At 41.2% G+C, this 18,808-nt stretch overlaps 1 protein-coding gene across 4 annotated transcripts in view; it reads right to left on the reverse strand.

The window, feature by feature from the left end:
- The window catches only part of LOC111575345 (mediator complex subunit 13L), a 90,320-nt gene that overhangs the window by 36,461 nt on the left and 35,051 nt on the right, over positions 1-18,808 (reverse strand). The window lies entirely within an intron of this gene.

Raw genomic sequence — 18,808 nt, forward strand, 5'->3', positions numbered from 1 at the left:
GCCGACACACATGCTTGCGTGCTCAGGTTTTTACATGCACACAGAGTTTTTCGCTCATCGCCCCTTTGAAATGCAAGCGTCTAAAGACAAATGTGTTGAAATCAACTCTGCCCGTGCCTCTGATACGTCAGCAGCCGCTTTGCAAATGTGTCAAATATGTTGTGAACAATTCTGCCGCCTCCTGATTTCTTTAACCCCCCCCGCCGCCACCACCACACCTCCTCCTCTTCCCAAAAAAAAAAAAAAAAAAAACTACTCTGGCACCAACCCCCATTACCTTCCTCCCAAAAAGAAGACACACACTGACAAACGCACACACAGCGGCCAGTTAACAGTGTTTCTCTTTGTTCTTTGCCATATACCTGCAGGGCTGCTGGAAGAACTGGAGGATTGTGGGTGGGTGTTGTGTTTGCTTTATAGGGTGGTGGCAAACAAACCAAGCATCACAGAAATACACAAGAAAAAAAAAAAAAGGAATGAGAGACAGAGGCAGATCGCCTGGGGGATGGGTGGCAGAAACCCCAGTAGAGGTTTCCTCTTTCCTCCTCTTTCTCCTCTGTCTCATTTTTTTTTTTTTAAAATCTCCTCCCTGATTTTTTTTTTTTTTGTTGGTTGTGTATGCCGTTCTCCTCCTCTGTTGCTTTGTTGATATTTCCCTCCTGTTTTTTTCCCTCTCCCTCTTCTTCTTCTTCTTCATACCAGAGTGAATGAAATTTCCTTACTCGCCAGAATTACCCTGTAACCATGGAAACGCTGGCGGTGAGAACATGGCGCCCTGGCATTCAATTTCAACACTGGTCCCTCCCACCCCTCACCCTCCTCCTTCTCCTCCTTCCTCCGTTCACTTGCTTCCAACAGCCCCCCACCTCCACCTCCACCTCCACCACCGCCTCCCCCCCTCTCTCTCCCCCACCCGTCTCCCCCCTCCCACCCACCCCTCATTTACTCCTGCTTCAGGGCTCAGACAGGAAGCTCGCTCTAGCCAGCTCTTCTACAGAGGAGAGAGATAGAGCGAGCACCATGAGCAGAATGCCAAGTCTCCAGAAAATCCAGCTCATTAGCTCTCACTGTCTCTGTTTCTCCTTCTCTCTCTCCTGCTCTTAAAAATCCTCCCCCCCCGAACCCAACTTTTTTTTTCCTTCCCCAACTCTGCCAATCCTCTACAACCCATCTTCATTTGCTCTCCTCATGACCGGCTCCACAGCAATGCTCCTGACCCCTATTACTCCAAAACTATGTAACTCAGCCTTGCATCCTTTCCAGCACCTCCACCCCGAAAAAGCCGACAAAACTGAACCACACACACACACACCCTGAGGTGACTTAAAGGAAACGTTTCCTCATTCGCTCCCCTAATTCCTGCATGAGATTTCGTGGCGGCCAAATGAGAATGTGCAGCGTGTATAACAAATCCCAACGGCGGCGCAGCGGCTTATACCTAGGTGCCCGAAAACATGCAATCCACATTAGACGCTCATGTTTATAGTGTAGTTGTCAAAGAGCCAGCTCACTGCACCATATCAACACAAGGTGTGACAAATCACTGCAGCAAGAAAACAAGGTCAGGCATCCGCGCAGCATGTGCAAACAACTCCACACAATCATTATAAAGAGAGAAAATGCAGTGTGAAATAAAACAATGATCTGATACACTGAAGCCGTGATATCCAAAAGGGACGTGAGAAGCATGTACGAGGAGAAAACACCATGAAACTGTCATTTCACCAACCAGCCAGCCACCATGTTTGGAGTTTTTACTGCCTGTTAATCAAAGGAGGAACACAGATGGCCCAAGGGAGAAGCGCTGTAGACACTAAATGCACAGCTAAGTGCAATAGGGCTTTACAGCATCATGATCCATCATTCATCACAGCCTGAGCTACAGGGAACTGCATCATGCCTGAAAGACTTTAAAGGGACTGGATGTAATCAACCTCGGCCTCAATTAGATTAAACCGAAGGCTCATCATTTTTGGTTTTACTGAGTTACACTGATAAATAGTCTTTTTTTCTTTTTTCTTTTTTAAAGAAGCAGATCCATTTAAAAGCTATTTCCAGACAGATTTTGAGCCTCACACTGACCCAAAGGTCACGTTGAATTAGACAGAAAGTGAGGAAAAATTGGAAAATTGATTTTGTGGAAAAAGAATCCCACTAAGTGAGTAAAAAGGTTTTCTTTTTTAGGATTGCAACCAATGATTGTTTTAATTATTTTCAATGAATCAATTAACCTTTCAATCTCTAAAATGTTGAATAGTGGAAGTAGTGGGGGAGAAAAAATATTTCTCTAAGCCCACACTGATGTTATTATGGGCTCTAATTAAAATGTAAAATTTCTCGAAAACACACAGCGAAAGTGGACAATCCAAAAATAAAATACCTAAATGAGCCTGCTGTAATTAATTTCAAGGCTTTACGATTCAAAGCTAATAACAGTGTGAGAGTAACAACGAGAAATCAACCCGTCAGAATCACTCAAGGCTGCAGCTAATTAATACTTTCTTTACCAATAACTGCTAATGATAAGTTGAAGGAGATCACCTACAATGTGGCACTTTGGCCAACCATAAAACTCATTTATCTAATACAAGAAAAGGCATTAAATTCTCACATTTTAGAAGCTTGAACCTTAAATTGTAATTCCCTGCATGATTAACATATTTGCACCTCTGGAGTCAGTATGAACGTGTCTACCTGCGCATGTCCCTAAAGTGGCTGCACACTGGGACACACTTGGCATGACGTGTGCGAGCATTTGTGCGTACAGCAAGGTGACGTCCTCACAAATGTGTGTTTATTTCCCACAACCTTCCTTCCTCCGATCCTCGTGTCACGATGCTCTTAGCCGTGCGTCGCCCCAAACACAAACAAGCAGTGATGGAACTGGGTCGCCACTACCGCTCTGTCTTTATTTCCACCTCTCTTTCTCTCTTTTCCATCCTCTCTATCCAACCCTGGATTTCTGTCCCTCTTTCTTTGCCCTGTACGCATCTCCCTCTCCCTCGTTTTCTCTTCCGTCTTTAAACTCCCTCTCTTTTCCCTCCGACTGTGTTGGCCTCACACCACTAGAGGGACTGACCACTCGCCGCTACAATGCTGTGCTAACAAACACAAAGACGGTATTGATCTGAGGGGGGAGAGAAGGCGGGAGTTGAGCTGTGACAACACTCTGTCTCGCACATGATGACCCCTCTCCACACATTTCCTTCCTCTCCTCTCCCTCTCTCTCTCATTTGTTCATTTGTCTTGGATCAATAGCACCAGCAGTTCTGGCGTCCTGTGGTGTCTCTGCAGTGTGCACGCTATGAGCTCTCACTGGGCAGTGTGTGTGTGTGTGTGTGTGTGTGTGTGTGTGTGTGTGTATGTGTGTGTGTGTGTGTGTGTGGTTTCACACAAACCCCACTTTACTAATTAGCTGCCCTGCTGCATGTCTGAGCAGAGGTTGGTCTCTGTCTGAGTGTGTGTGTGTGTGTGTGTGTGTGTGTGTGTGCGTGCGTGTGTGTGTGTGTGCGTGCGTGTGCGTGTACAGGCGTTCATGTGTATGACTATGTAGTGTTTGCATATGCGCGGTAACATAGCTCAGTGTGCCTATTTGCTTTTATTAATAGAAGAAGAAACCTTACAAGGCTGCACAGATGGGTAGAAAGTGAAACAAAAGAATGGCACAAAGGGAATGAGAGATTAAGATGATAATGATGTGGCTTCAAAGTAGATGTTTTAAGCAGTATTTATCATGTTACGAAGGAAAGACGGAATGTATCTATTAGTGTAGTAGCATGTTTGTGTGTCTGAAAGTGGGAAGTTATAATGATAATTTGAATACAAGATGCAATCAAAGAGCTCCAAGACTCTGCCTATGAAAATAAAAAAACATATCGATGTAAATTTTGTCACTATTTCTGTCTAAATAAGTAGTCTTCTTGTGCAGCAAGACAGCACTCCTAGCACTTCTGAAAGTGTGTAAACTTCCTTTAAAGTTCTGCTATGCAAACAGGCCATTCATCATATCATATACTCATCTGCACCTACTTATGCCATTTGAACATCTAAGCACACTCTCATTTGCACGCTTCTGTATCACTCTTGTATATTCTTGCATATATTTTTTCTTTCTATATTATATTTTCTATATTCTTATTTTATCTTATCATATTTTAGTTTATGTTACCTTCACTTTATACCTACCCTAATATTTTGTGTTGTCTTGTTGTTTACCCTTTTGTTAAATACCCAGCTGCTGTAACAACAGAATTTCCCTCTACGGATTAATAAAGTCCGTCTAAGTGTAAGTTCAAGCGCTATCTGTGATCAGCGCTGAATATTCTGAGCTGTGTCAAAATGGAAACCTTCCATCGAAAATTCCTAGTGGGGAAGAGGAAAAAGTCACAGGAAGCCAAACTTAGAGAGTCGGGTGGGTGTGGAGTGACAATAGTGTTGTTGTGGCCAAAAAACCAGCACACCAACACAGTTCAGGTCCCTTGCGCTGAATGTTCTCCATCAAACTGCTCAGGATGTAACAGCAGAACTCTGCTTTCATAGTCCAACCCTGGAGGGACTAACTCCTGGTGCACAATCACATGGATGTTGAAGAAAACAACCAGCATGCTCCTGGTGCTCTCCGGACCTATTATGACTATTTTGGAAATTTCTGCTGTAATAACAGCGGTTTCTTCTCTTGATGGTAGCTGAAGAGCCACCTCTCATCTCACAGGGAAGATCTGAGCTGCTGACGGACACAGAATGTGAACAAGTGATCACAATAATGTGTGCAAAACAGCATCCGCAGTTAAAAGCACAGCATTACATGGTCTCCTGACTCGTGACAGTTATTGCACACACATATTGAATGTGTGTGATCGTGATGCACTCTCCCAAAACTTTCTGATCTCACCTTGAATCATCCATGTTTCAAAACATTACATGATTTGCTGAGATATTTTGGTAAAAGTTCATATTTTCTATTAAGCAAACTATCAACCATATCTCCTCATAACAGTTCCTGAAATACAATCACAGGTTAAGACTATAAAAATAAGGGGTTGAGAGAACTTTAATATGCATATGTTAGAACCTGCAACACAGAAAACACACACAGTCAGATGTGTAATTTAATGTAAGCCCTGTAGGAGAAACTCTAGACACACACCTGTAAATGTGTTTGCCATGTAAAGCTCACATTATATTTTTATGACACCACCTGATAGTCAAAGTGACATGAGGATAAGCAGTCTATGAACATCCTGAGGCATCAGACGTGGTCTGAAGATGCCACCAAGAAAACTAAAAGGCCATAAAAGTTGACTGCTTCAAATACGTACAACATGCCTGAGCTGAACGAAATGTTGGGATCAGCACAAACTGACTCACTTGATCAGCACTGCTAAAAAAAAAAACCTTTAGATTTCCTTTTTTAGTACAAACTTCACTACTCTAAGCTTAAAAATGGCTCTTTTTTGTTTTGATTTTATTCATGTATGGATCGTGACATTTGAAACCAGGGGCTCATTTACCTTTCTCAAATTATAATTTTTAAAATTTCTTGAACAATTTACATTCTCCATGTGCACTAAGGGGATGCTTCAATCAGTAACAGGTGTGTTTGTGAAATGAGGCGGTTTCTAAATAGCAAACGTCCAGCAGCGCCAGGTTTTATATTTAACACGCAGTTGGACATTGGAATAATAAAAGCAGCAGGGAGAAGGGAGAGCAGGGAGAAGCAAGAAGCCCAGAGGGGGGAACTATTAGCCTCTAACCATGTAGTAATAGCAGCTCACTGCCTTTGTGTTGGATGTTAATAAGCCCTCAGTACAAAATCGAAAACAGGTACTGAACTGTACTGTATACAATGACCAGTTTTCCACCGCAGGAAGTTTTGCTGTAAGTCTGGATGTTAAGAGAAACTTTCTAAGGAACTTAGGGCAGCATTTTATAATCAAGCCCTTGATTGGTAATTCCATTATATTAATCAGGAATTAATAATATACTGGCTGATTACAACTGAAACTGGGCAGAGTTAATAAAAATATGGTAAGTTTAAGTTCTCCTTTCTTTAAAAAAGCCCAATTGTTACTCCATTATTCCACATACTTTTGCCTTTTTCTGCAATCAGTTGAAACTGGTCAATATGTATTCCTTAACTGAGTGATGCAGCTAAACTACCCATTAAATTTCAGATTTTAATCTTAACTGTTACTGAATGTATACATCAGGAACTTTACATCTTTTCACATAAACAAATTTGCGTTTCATTTTGTTTTTTCCCCCGCTGTAGCTCTAGTTTGACGTATGGCAAGCAAACATCAGCATGTTAAATCTCTGTCCTTCATATAGATCACAAACCCTGAGGACAGAACAGAAGATTCTGATCTTTAAAGTCAGACTGGGTCCTATTTTTCACATAGATGAGCAAAGGTTTCATAAAGAAGATGTCATATGAGGTCTTTCAAAAGAAAAACGGTCTTCTTTCTTGAGGTATTGGAGGTTTCCTGTCCTCATTATCTTACATTTAATGAACATTCATCACATCAGTGGAGTCTCACTCCCAAAGTATCTGTTGCTATCTCAATACTCACAATTGATCTTTAATGATAAAAATGAGATCTTAAACAAAAGTGAAATTAGAATAGCATAAAGTGCCTCTGACACTGAAGCACATATCTGCAGTATTACAGTGACACAAATTCAAAATTCAGGGTTGAAGTTGCCACTCTCTAAGGCACTAATATGATTTTTTAAAAAAACAAAAAAAAAAAGACTTCACCTTCCGAAACCCTGCTACATGTTACAATTATATCCAGTCCTGGTTTGTGGGCAAAAGCATGAATCATGCCATATGTAGGGATTAATAACAGGCTAGGTATTTCTTTCCATCTTGGACTTGCTCTCAAGTTCCATTGTTGATTACATCCAAACCATAACAATACAGAGTTTTATCCTCTGAGGTCAATCAAGGTCCCATGACTCAATAATTGCTGCCATAACCTAATGTGAATGCTTCATCTGTGTTGAAAAATCGGCTTGTTTGTCACCAGAGGTACTGCACACATCCACAGAGCCATCAGCCTCGCTCATTCTCGAAGAATTTAAACATCAAAGTGGCTTTTCACGTATAGCCATCTGATTTGTTCAACATGGTCCATTTTTGCTCTGCATCAATTTGACACAGTATGGCTGTCTTATGTAACAGTACTGACTTTTGTGCTCGGCAACAGGAGCCAGTTCTTTGCTTGAGCCCACTCTTTCTGGTTGAAGCTGTGCAAATCGGTGGAGAAAAAAAAAGAAAAAAGGCAAAACTGGTGTGGAGTTAAGGTAGAGAGAAAGCCTTTGTGTCTGTCTGAGAACTGCAGGTTTCACTCCCGTTTCTGTCTGTTTTCAATCACGAGCCGGAGATTCGAACAAGATTAAGTTACAGGATCAGGCGAGGTCAGTTAAACAAGCAGCATCTGACATCAGTAGCATGAAGACTTGGCGTCAGACTGAGCCTTTTATCCAGCGGTATGAAAATGCGCTGTATTTGTACAATCTCATATTGGCCATACTGTTTAAATTGTACACTGAGCAGATAAGTGCCGTCTGGATTCAGCCTTTACTGCCTCACTGCGAGCTTTACACATATAGTGGTAAAAATGTTTTTGATGAAGAAGTTATTATGTAATATGCTTGTTGGAACAGAAGCCTGAAATGTTGCAGTGGTTGCTGAGATGTGTGGCTGCAAGTGGAACAACGAATTTTGAAATTAAATGAAATCTAGTCGGAGCTGATCCACCAAAGACTCGTCATCTCTGTGGCTGTTTGCTCCTGCCTGTTTTCTAAGATACTGTGTGCCAGCCAGGGTGCTTTAAATATCCACCACTGAGGTAAATGTATACCATTAACTGAGAAAAACAAAGAAAAGGTTGCGTTTTTCTTTTTTCACACTCTCTCCCTGCACCCACCACCTCTGTCCATGTGACAGTTACCCACGTATTTGCAGAACAGACTGTCTGCCACGTCTCTTACACACCACTGGCATTGCAAAATTCACAGGGTGGTAAACAGGAAATGTTGTGGCTCTTTGAATTTAACAGATTACAGATTTTGACAACCTTTAAACTGCACGCAAAATGACTTCTATTCATCCTGCTCATCAAGCCCAGACAATCAAATTTTCATGAAATATGGACTTTTGGTGCTACATTTTTGGAGATAAAAGTAACCGGTCCTGTGTTAACCCAGTAAACCCCTCCTGTGTCAATTTTTACTCACTGTGGGCTCATTTTTCATTGTGATATAAAGGCTTGGTGCTGCTGAGTGCGGCACATGTCGTACCTGCTCTAGTACCTTTACAATAAAGGTCTTGAATCTCTCTGGAAACAGCACAATCATGGTTAGAAGTAGAAAGAACTCAAACACATCTTATGCGTAGTATATGACACAGTTATGGTATGATAAATCTATAAAAAGATCTACCAAAAAATGTACATAGTATAGATATTTTACCATTTACATTCTTCATTTGTTTCCATACTTGTCTCCCATGTGCTGCATGTAAACACTGCCTGCAGTCCAGCCTAGTACAGTCAAAAAAACCCAGATTTTCACAGTCACATGATTTTTAGCCATCTGCCGAAGTGTTTAGAATTATTATGTTTTGTTACTTACAGAAGCTGGTTAGAGGAAAATGTTTATTTTTAGCCTTTTTTTAAAAAAACAAAACATGTAGATTAAAGGGATTTTGAGGAAATATGATGATTTTAAGATTGGAAGTGGTTAAAATGGCATAATTATGGTGATTTTTTAAAGATCACATGTCTCTCAAACATGATGTTGGGGTTGAGGGTGTTAAAACATTATTACATGGGAGAAAAGGTGAAATATTGAAATTCATCAACATTATGAAACACGCATAACATCTATGAATAAAAACACATAACAGCTAACAAGATAAATGCACACATGGCAGGCACTGAGACCCAGAAGGCCCAGAACGATGGAGAGAACGAAGGGCAGCAGTGACAGTGAGGAGGAGGAGGAGGAGGAGGAGGCTGGAGAGAGTGAAGGGATGAGGGGGAAATCTGGAATCAATTAGGTGACTGAGCTGGAGTTGCTTGCATAGTTGTGGGGGTGAGTCAGGCAAAGAGGCAAGAGAAGGGACCAGGGTGTGAGTGTTGTGCCATGAGAGTATGTATTTATCTAAACACAGACTCACAAAAGTAAGTACATGCCAGCTCGCTAAGCCTTTGGTGACTTCTCTAATTGTTTGTGTGAGTCTTCTTTCTATCTACATGTATTGGGTCATCTCTTCCCCCCCGTCAGCACCGCCTGGAACAGCGGCGTCAAGTTGCAGCCAGAAAAACCCCACCTCTCCTGAGCTAAGGTCAAAGTGGAGCAGAAGAACGGGCGGCTGGCAGCGACCCAGGCCATGTCAACACAGCAGCTCTCGATATTCCCTTACACAACTTCCCCCTTCATTACTTCTTCACGCACTAAATTCACTGCAGTTTTCTATCACTGGCTCTGACGATGGGGGAATTTCACTTGAGGGGGGAATAGAAGAAAAACAGAATAAAGAACAAACAAGAACTTTGTGAGGATTGTGCGTGCAGCTGAGGTTTTGCCGAATAAATGCGAATTGGCAGACGTGCGCAGAATATATCCACTTTAAGTAATGCAGATGGTGGTTTATTCGCATGGGTTCTATTATTACTGCTACAAAGCATGTCAGCAATGACCTGGTGTGAACACTAGAAGCCTCGAGCATCTCTGTTGGCATGCAAAAGGCGTACTGATGAGAAGAGGGAGAGGAGTAAATGAGAAGCAAAAACATATAAATTGTGTGTTACTGTATGTACGATATGTCAAGACAAGGTTGGCCGGCGATAGAGAAGGAACGACTGCTTCTCTGAGGAGTCTCTCCAATGTGCAAACACATTTTATAGACTCAAGAGGGGGGCAATCATCACGAGCATGCAGGGAAGGAAATGAATTATTGAAAACAACAAAGAAGAATCACTAAATGCACAAGGCTGCAGCACTATGCAAAGACGAGGAGAGCCCAAGATTTCCTCATCAAGTCAAGACAGACATGACAGATCACTCACAGGCCTTTGTTCACAGTTAACTGGTAATTGGTTTCCTCCACAAACAGCATTTCTACATTCGTCAGCTTTTTTTTTCTTTTTTTTTTTTTTTACAATTTTTTTCATTTATTTTTAATTCGGTAAACAAAATTGACACATAAGCGAACTCTTTGATTTATTTATCATCTCACCAGTCAGTCCAGCGCTAATTTGGAGTGATGCTGATTCCAGAGCTCATCATTAGGAAGGAGCATGTTGACAGCAGTAATTTATATTTTTCAGGATATCTACTGTATTAATGTAGAGTCAGTGGCGTAATCAGAGAGAATGGAGAGGATCTAGCCGGGGCCATTATGTCAACATCAAGAGCAAAATGAGATTCTCGAATATAAACCTGCTAGAAAAATGCTGTGTGTGAATGTGCGCTGAGAAGTTTGTGTTGGAGTGGAAGGGAGCCGTTAGCGTGAAAGGGAGAGAAAGGCAAACATAGATGAGGAGAGAGACAAAAAAGAAAGGTAAAGGAATGAAAATGAGCTCTGTATGATGCTGAAAGTAAAAAGGGAGCGTTTGTGTGTGTTGGTGTTTCTGCGTGGATTGGCTTCTCGCCAACCATGACAATCAAAAAAGAGCCAACTGTGCAGAGAAACAGAATTATCCCACACCCTTACGTAATTTGACAGTCACTTAGTTCATTCAACACAGCGCGCACACACACACACACACACACACGAAGCAACACCACACACAAATCTTTTGATGTCTGGGATGCTGCGGATGGATGGATGCTAAGTGCTAAGTGCCAAGTGTTTTCCCATAAGTCACTGGGAAATAAATGAATGAACGGGACGTGGTGTCTGAAACTGTTTTGCGCACATCGTCACGAAAACACATTTTGTCTCCGCGGACTCACATAATCGCAATTAGCCTCTCGCGTTTCAGCACAGAATTAAAAGTAAAAAATTTAACTGAAAGCGAATCAAAATAAAAATCTGTGAGCATCAGCTGCTCTGCTGAACCACGTTAAATGGATATTAATCAAGACGGGAATAAAAGAGCCTGTTTTCCCTCAAATCCTGGATTATTCCTTTACTTCTGTAATGACTTTAACTTTGTAATCGTGTCCAATGAGTAGTGACTTTCTCAAACTGTGCATTCAAATGTGATCCTATGAGACCAACTGTATTAATTTACTATATTAGTAATGTGTATTTCCTCATCATTTTGAGGTTCATGGACAAACTGCACCGTGAATAAACTGTCAAACATCTCATCCAGAATTTGCTTCAATACTGTCCTCTCACATTGTTTGTCTGAATGCACAGACCGCAACGGAAACTGTTTATTTCAGCTTACATAACTGAACACAGTCAGGATGCCTTGTATTTACAGGTTGCCATTTATTTAAGCAAATGTTTACAAGCAGCTCCACTGGTGGTCCGTATGATGGAATCACACGTGTGTCTTGGGTCCATTTACACCCGGATTTATGCTTTTGGGCTTTATCCAAATACGAGCACATAACCTCGGATGGATGGCGATGCCGGATATAAATAATCCATAAAGAGATTAAATAAAACACTGACTGCAGGGGTGGACAGAAGAGATTACTTGCATTCGAAAGGGATCGCTCGGAGTGATGAGAATTATAACCTGACTTTGCAGTTCTCCTCAGTTTTATGGAGCTATATGTGATCTTTCTGTGAAGTGGGTGTGAATGTTGGATTGTGGGTTACAAAAACAGTTGGAGATGCCGCCTCAAGTACCCAGCGCATTTCTGACAGTGTACTTTTAGCTTTAGGTGTCCAAATGACAAGTTTTGATCAGTTACAAAAAAATAAATAAACAGCAAGAAACCAGCAGCACTTATTAAAAATTAAACTTGAAAAAATGAACCCCCTGAACTCAAAGCAGTTTCTACTCTTTTTCTGTTCCCATCTTGTTTCTCCTCACTGTGGGTTCATTTTTCACTGCAATATAATGTCCTGCACCTCTATTAAAACAGCACAACCGTGGCTAGAAGTAAAGAGAACTCAAAAATCTCTACTGTACAGTATGACTCACTTAGAATGCCATAAATCATACCAAAAAAACAAACGTTGACTTTGATTATATCATTTTTAAAAAATGGAAAAAATTGAATCATGATTGACAACATTTTCTAGTGTTACGATAACTTTAAAAATGTTGGCTCTATATACTACAGATGTTTTACTACTTACATATTTAATTTATTCCTAGACTTGTCATCTATCTCTTTCTTTTTTCTTTTTTTTTTTTTTACAGAGGCTGTAGTTCAGCTAAAAAGTCCCAGTATTTTTGCCACATGACTCTTGGTCGCAGCTGAGTCAGGCATAGATTTCCGATTGCACCAAGGAAAGCCAATTTTTTGTCATAGAACCTGATAAATGCAAACAGTTTTTGGCAATTTTTTAAATGAGACAAGTAGAATAAAGAGATTTTGATTAAGCATCCTCAGTTCAAGCTGAAATTTGATACATTTTCCTGATGATACTGCAAGGGATCACTGGAAAGTTTAAAATTTGACAATTCTTTCCATTTTAACAGTTTCTGGCTCTGATAAATAGTGTAATGTTGGTGATTTTTTTTTTTAAAGACAACATGCCTTTCAGAAGGTTAAATATCATCCAAAGGCAACAGATCTAAAACTCACTCCTCCTCTTCTTTTCTACCCACTTTTCAAAGTTTTTTCTTCTCCTTCTAACTAACCAACCAGTCTTCGACATCAACTTGAGACTGAACGCTCCCTGGGCCTGTTCATACTAGTTTAATCCATGCAATTAAAGGAAGCTGGACTCACCTGGAGCTCACATTATTTTCACAGGCTGCACGCCACCACATCAGGGGAAGATACTGACAAACCATCATACACAACTTGCCATTCCAGAGGTTTGTGAGATTTGAGAGCGTCTGCAGCTAAAGGGCTTTTGTTAGTTGTCTGTAATGCCATCTGGAGTGCATGAGGTCTGTTGGACACCTTGATATTTTGAGTGTTGTTCAGGCTGAGGTAAGCAATGCTTCCGTTCATGTCCATTCATCCAGCGTACACCTGCAGATGTCAAAATACCGTGTCAAGTGTCAAGCAGCCAGTTGTGCTGGGATACGCACGAGTCAAGAATCCAGCAAATCACAGCAATACAGTAGAATAAAGTAGTTAACCTTATTGTTTTGTTGGTGTGGATGGAAGCAAAATGTCATGTAAGCAAGCTACACAGAAAGGCAGTAAATATTTATAATGTCTGCGGCGAAGAAAATAAACTTTGACAAGCATTTTAACGGATGCATATTAAAATGAAACACCAGCAGATTAGAATATAACAGCATAACATGATTAATCACTTTAGCATTTGCCAGAATGGCTGAGCTGGCCGTGTAAAAGGGACCATTTCTGTGTGTTGACCCTCATGTTAAGCCACAGACACTTGAGCACCTCATTAGAAGTGAATGGGCCTCGAGGTGGGAGGCAGGGCAGCTATTGAGAGGCTTAGCAGGACTCCACAGGGCTTCCTAACTGCCACTAGAGGGGAGACGAGGGAGAGGGGGGAGAGAGACTGACAACAGCCAAGCTCTCTCTCTCTCTCAAGGATGAGGCAGAGATGGATAGTTCTCCTCTCTCAGGCGCACCGAGTGGCAGTTCATTCACGGCGGTGCCTCGGGTGTCTGTCTCGGTCCTTGTCTGGTCCTCAGAGCACTCAGAGCACGGGGACACATTTTTCAGGGAAGTCTCGCAAAGTGCCGTAGCGATCAATAGTTAGTCAAAACAGCCAATCAGCAAATATGCCTGGCCCCTGACATCACCGTGTGGCTATTCATCATGCTGAATTTAATATCTCACAGCAGCCACACATGGTTCAGACGCTGTAAGAACAACAATGTTCAAATGGCAGCCATCAGTCTCCCGTAATGAGCGTATCAGATAAAGTGGAATTGAATTTTGACTCAATTTTTATCCATTTTTTCTTTTTTACTTAACAGACAGTTGCAGATGTTTGATGTAGGGCGCTGCTTTGTTGGCTCCTTTTATCCAGAAAAAAAAGGGCCACATAAACATTTTACGCCAAAATTGGCTAGCAATAAGCATAACTACAGCCTGGTGGAAACAGCAGTTTTGTTGCTAATGCACTGCTACGCTGCTACAGTTACAGGGTCAAAATGTAATTGAGGGATTTTTGAAATCCATGGGATATATCTTGTATACATTTTTATTAAACGTTAAAAAAAATCATGTTCATTATGATCATGTCTTTACCAATTCCATAATTATTTATTATAGAAACAATCAGTTATTAATAAAAAAAGACTGATTATCACTAAAATGTCAACTAAATAACCGTCCGAATTTAACAACAAACATCTTATAATTAGCTAAACAATAATAAAATTTGCTTATTCAAAAATTCCACTTTCAACTAAGTTACCATTACAAAAACACCTCTCAAGGAAATGTGTTGATTTCAGATCACATGACCTGCTCCACATGATGTCATTTCAGTCTCAAGTGGCCGTCCGAGGAACTGCAGTTTTGGCACATCTGCATTAGTTTATCTTTCAAACCAAGAGGTTGCAGTTTGGTTTCGACGGTGTTGTGAGAGACTCCTTCTAAAAAAAAATCTCAAATCTCTGCAATTTATGCCAGAATTGTGATCATAGAAGATTAAATCTGAGCAGATACAGCTGATGAAAGAACTGGCCATTGTAACAGCAGTGTGGGAATTCATTTCAGAGGCTTCACCAAACAGTGTTGTTAATCCCAATTATTCGAAAGAAATGCACAATAAAAAAAAACAGTGACAAAAAATAAAAAGCTCCACTGAATAAACCAAACAGCTACAAAATTCTTTAATCTATCATTCTGTTTACGTTTCAGTAGGGTATCCCTGCTTTAAGTGAAGCATGACTAAACACATTCCTGACAGATAACGGAGGCTCCAAGACAACATGTGGAGGTTTTCAGTAAACATGTAGTTTTCATGATGGCTAATTGTTTCAGCAAACAGCTGTAGTCCCTATAGGAGAACAGCAGGCTATTGTGGAGACATTGATTGGCTGGTTACTGCAACAAAATCAGCATTTCTATGCTTGTGATAAAAACGCCAAGGGAAAAAATCAATTTGGCCCGTTGCAGTCACTTGATGCAGGCTGGGAGGCCTCACAAACTGCAGATATCAAAGGCAGCTGGCAGATCTTCACAAAGGAAGACGGAGGGAAACAACAATAGTATTCATTCCACTTAATCCTCCAGCATGGATTTTAAAACATAAGCATATATAGCTTCACTTTTTAAGTCATCTTTGCTGTTAAATAAATTTGGCTTAGCCTGTGCAGCAGAATACTGACGTCCTTAAGCAAAATAAAACTAATCTATAAGTCAGACTGAAAGCAGATTTGGTGGAGAGCTATTCGTATTTATTTATTTTTTTTGTTTGTTTTTTTTGCTTTGAGTATTCCTTTGTTGTTTGAACGATTACATATAATCAGGTCAATTCTATGCATGTAGGAAAGAAAAGGGCTTTGCAATATGAACATTATACAGTCCTATTTCTAGACTCTGAATTGTCACGACACACAAACATTTAACCCTCTTAACCCACCAGTGGGTTTGTTATCTTAAAAAAATAACCCAAATTACACCATTTACCAGAGAAATTGTAAAATAGGAAGAATCGCTGGATTTTTTCTTTCTAATTTTTCCTTGAAGTATCCATTTGTGACCCGAAATTCTGCCACCAAAATAAACCAAATTTAAGCTTTACAATCATATTTCATCAAAATCCCTTTACTGTACATGTCTCATATAAAAATTCACCTAACATATCAGTTTGCTCTAACCAGATTCTGTGAAAACACTAAAAATTCTGCACTTCTCTGTATAACCGAAAAGCCACAAGTGACTCAGCTGCAACCACAAGTCCTATAACAAAAAATTCAGGGACTTTTTGTCTGCATTGCAAGCTGCAGAGCAGATAGGAGATAAGTATGGAAACTGATTAAAAATGTAAATATCTTTAGTATACAGAGCCGCCTTTTTCTTTACAGCATTCCTAACACCTGTGGGAACAAAAATCTTGTTGCATGCTGATTGCAGATTTTTCCATTTTTATTGATATAAATATTTTTTTAAAACATCAACTTTCATTTTTAGCTTTTTTTACATTACAATCTGCTTGTACTGCACAAAAACACGAGTTCTCTGTACTTCTAGTCGTGGTTGTGCTGTTTCCACTGAGGTGCAGGACTTTCTATTGCAGTGAAAAAATGAACTCACAGCGAGTGAAAATGTGACAGGAGGAAAAACCGATAGGGGTGCAGAGCATTAAAACAAGTATTTGCCCGTGTAGTGCAAGTTGTAGCATTTTCTTTCATTACCTTACTGTTATTACAGAAGACTGTCAGGGTGCTGTGGCGTGACCCGCTCTGAGCTCCTCGCTATCAGATGCTTTTAAGCTTTTATTGTGGGCAAGACTGTCAGATAAATAAAATAAAATGCTCTTGGAGTAGAAATGTGAAATGGAAGTATATTGTAGGTGCCAAGCTGTCAGCCTACGGCAGCATTAACATCAGCCCACGATCTATACGCCTGTGTCGAACATTAATCTTGCACGCATATAGACACATCAAAAGTGGAGTCCAACAGCTCTTGTAAGTGCCACAGTCTGTTTATTGTGCTTCCAAATCATCACATAAAGGCCTGTTAAAGTTCAACAGCCTTCCTCAAGATTGAGGAACGTCTTTGCTTTTTTTCTAACTTAATCAAGAGAAGCAGCTTCTTGACACGGCTGCCTTTGGAAGAAGCAGCGCAGGCAACGCACCGATGAAAAATGCATAAACAGCCCTGTTGTTTTTAGGGATTTCTATTAAGCCTATATGCCACTAAACTGTTGATCTTCCTGCATGCAAACAGACAAGTCACACCGCCTCTCATTTCCCCTCCTTCTTCCCCTCATACTTCCCTCTAACCCTCCATCTCACAGTTTGCTCCACCCCTCAACTCTGGTTCACACTTTTTCACCATTTCAACGTTTTACACCGATTCCCTCATGACCTCCCTGCTTTCTCCTTCCACGTCTTACAAAACTCCTTTTTCCTGTCTGTTCTTCATTTTGTCTCTATCTCTTTTCCCTCTCAAAGGCGTGCACACACACATATATACACACACACACACACACACACACACACACACACACACACACACCTACACACACCTACACACACACACACACACACACATGCACACACATGCACAAAGCTCTCATTCTTTCAGTTTGTGGCTTTTCTTTCAAATCTGAAAGCTCGTGAAGGAAAAGCTCCCACCCCTTCCACCCGTGCAGCTGGGAAACTTCACCCGTACCGTCGAGTCACTCTCTCGCTCTCACAAACACACACACATTGGCGGTTGCAGGGTCAGGAGGTCATGGACCACGCCCTGACAGCCGTCAAGGGGAGGAGAGAAGAAGAAGAGGAGGAGGGAAATCAGAGATTCTCCGTCCTTCCCCACAAATTTGCAGACAAGTAAACATGACTGAGGCAATTTTTCCCCTCAGTGTGCTTCGTTTCCTCGCTTCATTTTCCCTCCTCTCTTCACATGTATCTGCCCCCTCCTTCTGTCAAGAGAAACTCAGAGGATAAAGTTTCTCCCCCCCACATAAGCATGTTTTTTTCTTTTTCTTCTTCGCACTGTGATTTTCTAAGTAAATTTGTCCATCCTGGTCGACGTAGTCACAGCTGAAGAACAGACTGATCTCTTCTCGCAGATTTGAGATGAGAAATGATGTGAACAGGAGGTGTGAATTGCCCAATTTTCTTTTAAAAAAAAAAAAAAGTGTATGTTGTTTTTGCTGGCAACACGGCCAAAAGAAACTCAAAAAAAGAGAGAGAGAAAAAAAGCAGAAACATGTGCAGAACACCACACCAACTGCATATCTAACTGCCTAAAGAGAAATCGCAGATGTTCTCCTCTCCCTCCAAACAAGCCACTTCTTTTCTTCTTTTTGAAGCACGAATTCCCGTCACACACACACACACACACACACAGACACACACACACACTAACACACACTCCCTCCCTCACTACATGTATCTGTGCCTTGTCCTTTCCCTCCCTCTTCGTCTTCCCGCCCCTCCTCCTCCTCCTCCCTTCTTTTTCTTGCTTGTTTTTTTTTTTTTTTTTTGCTATCATGGAATTGCTGCTTTCCACATGTGACTCATTTTTTCACCAGCCAATGCCAGACAGGAAAAAAAAATAAAGTCAAATGCATGCGTCTTCTCTGTGCCTCTGTAAGAAGTCGCCTCTTCTCAGGAGGTGAAGCGGCAGCGTTCCTTCAGGGGGCTCTTCTAAACTCCATAGGTCTCCCTCTTTCAGCGAGCTTGTTCTCCTATTGAGACGTGTGTCAGCCGGCGACCTAGTTCCCGATTCAGGCAAAAAAATTCGGGGAGGCTAATTATTCATTCCCTCTGTTTGAGTTTGTGCTTCTGAGAGTTGCTCCTAAGACAAACCCCGAAGACATAAAGAGAAGGAGTAGGCCTTGATTGGCAACCGTACACCCACACCTTTTATTTGCCAAGGAACTGAGCGTGCTTGCAGACATTCGCCACCCTGACATCACAGAGAGCAAACCCCGAAAAAAACAAGGGAGGAGGAAAAAAACATAAAGCACAACAAAGCCTGAAAAGAGGAGGAGTGGTGGGAGGAGAGGGGGGAGGGAGGGAGAGGATGGAGAGAGGAAAGAATGAAT

Source organism: Amphiprion ocellaris, chromosome 17, assembly GCF_022539595.1.
Source record: "Amphiprion ocellaris isolate individual 3 ecotype Okinawa chromosome 17, ASM2253959v1, whole genome shotgun sequence".
Classification (NCBI taxonomy): Eukaryota; Metazoa; Chordata; class Actinopteri; family Pomacentridae; genus Amphiprion; species Amphiprion ocellaris.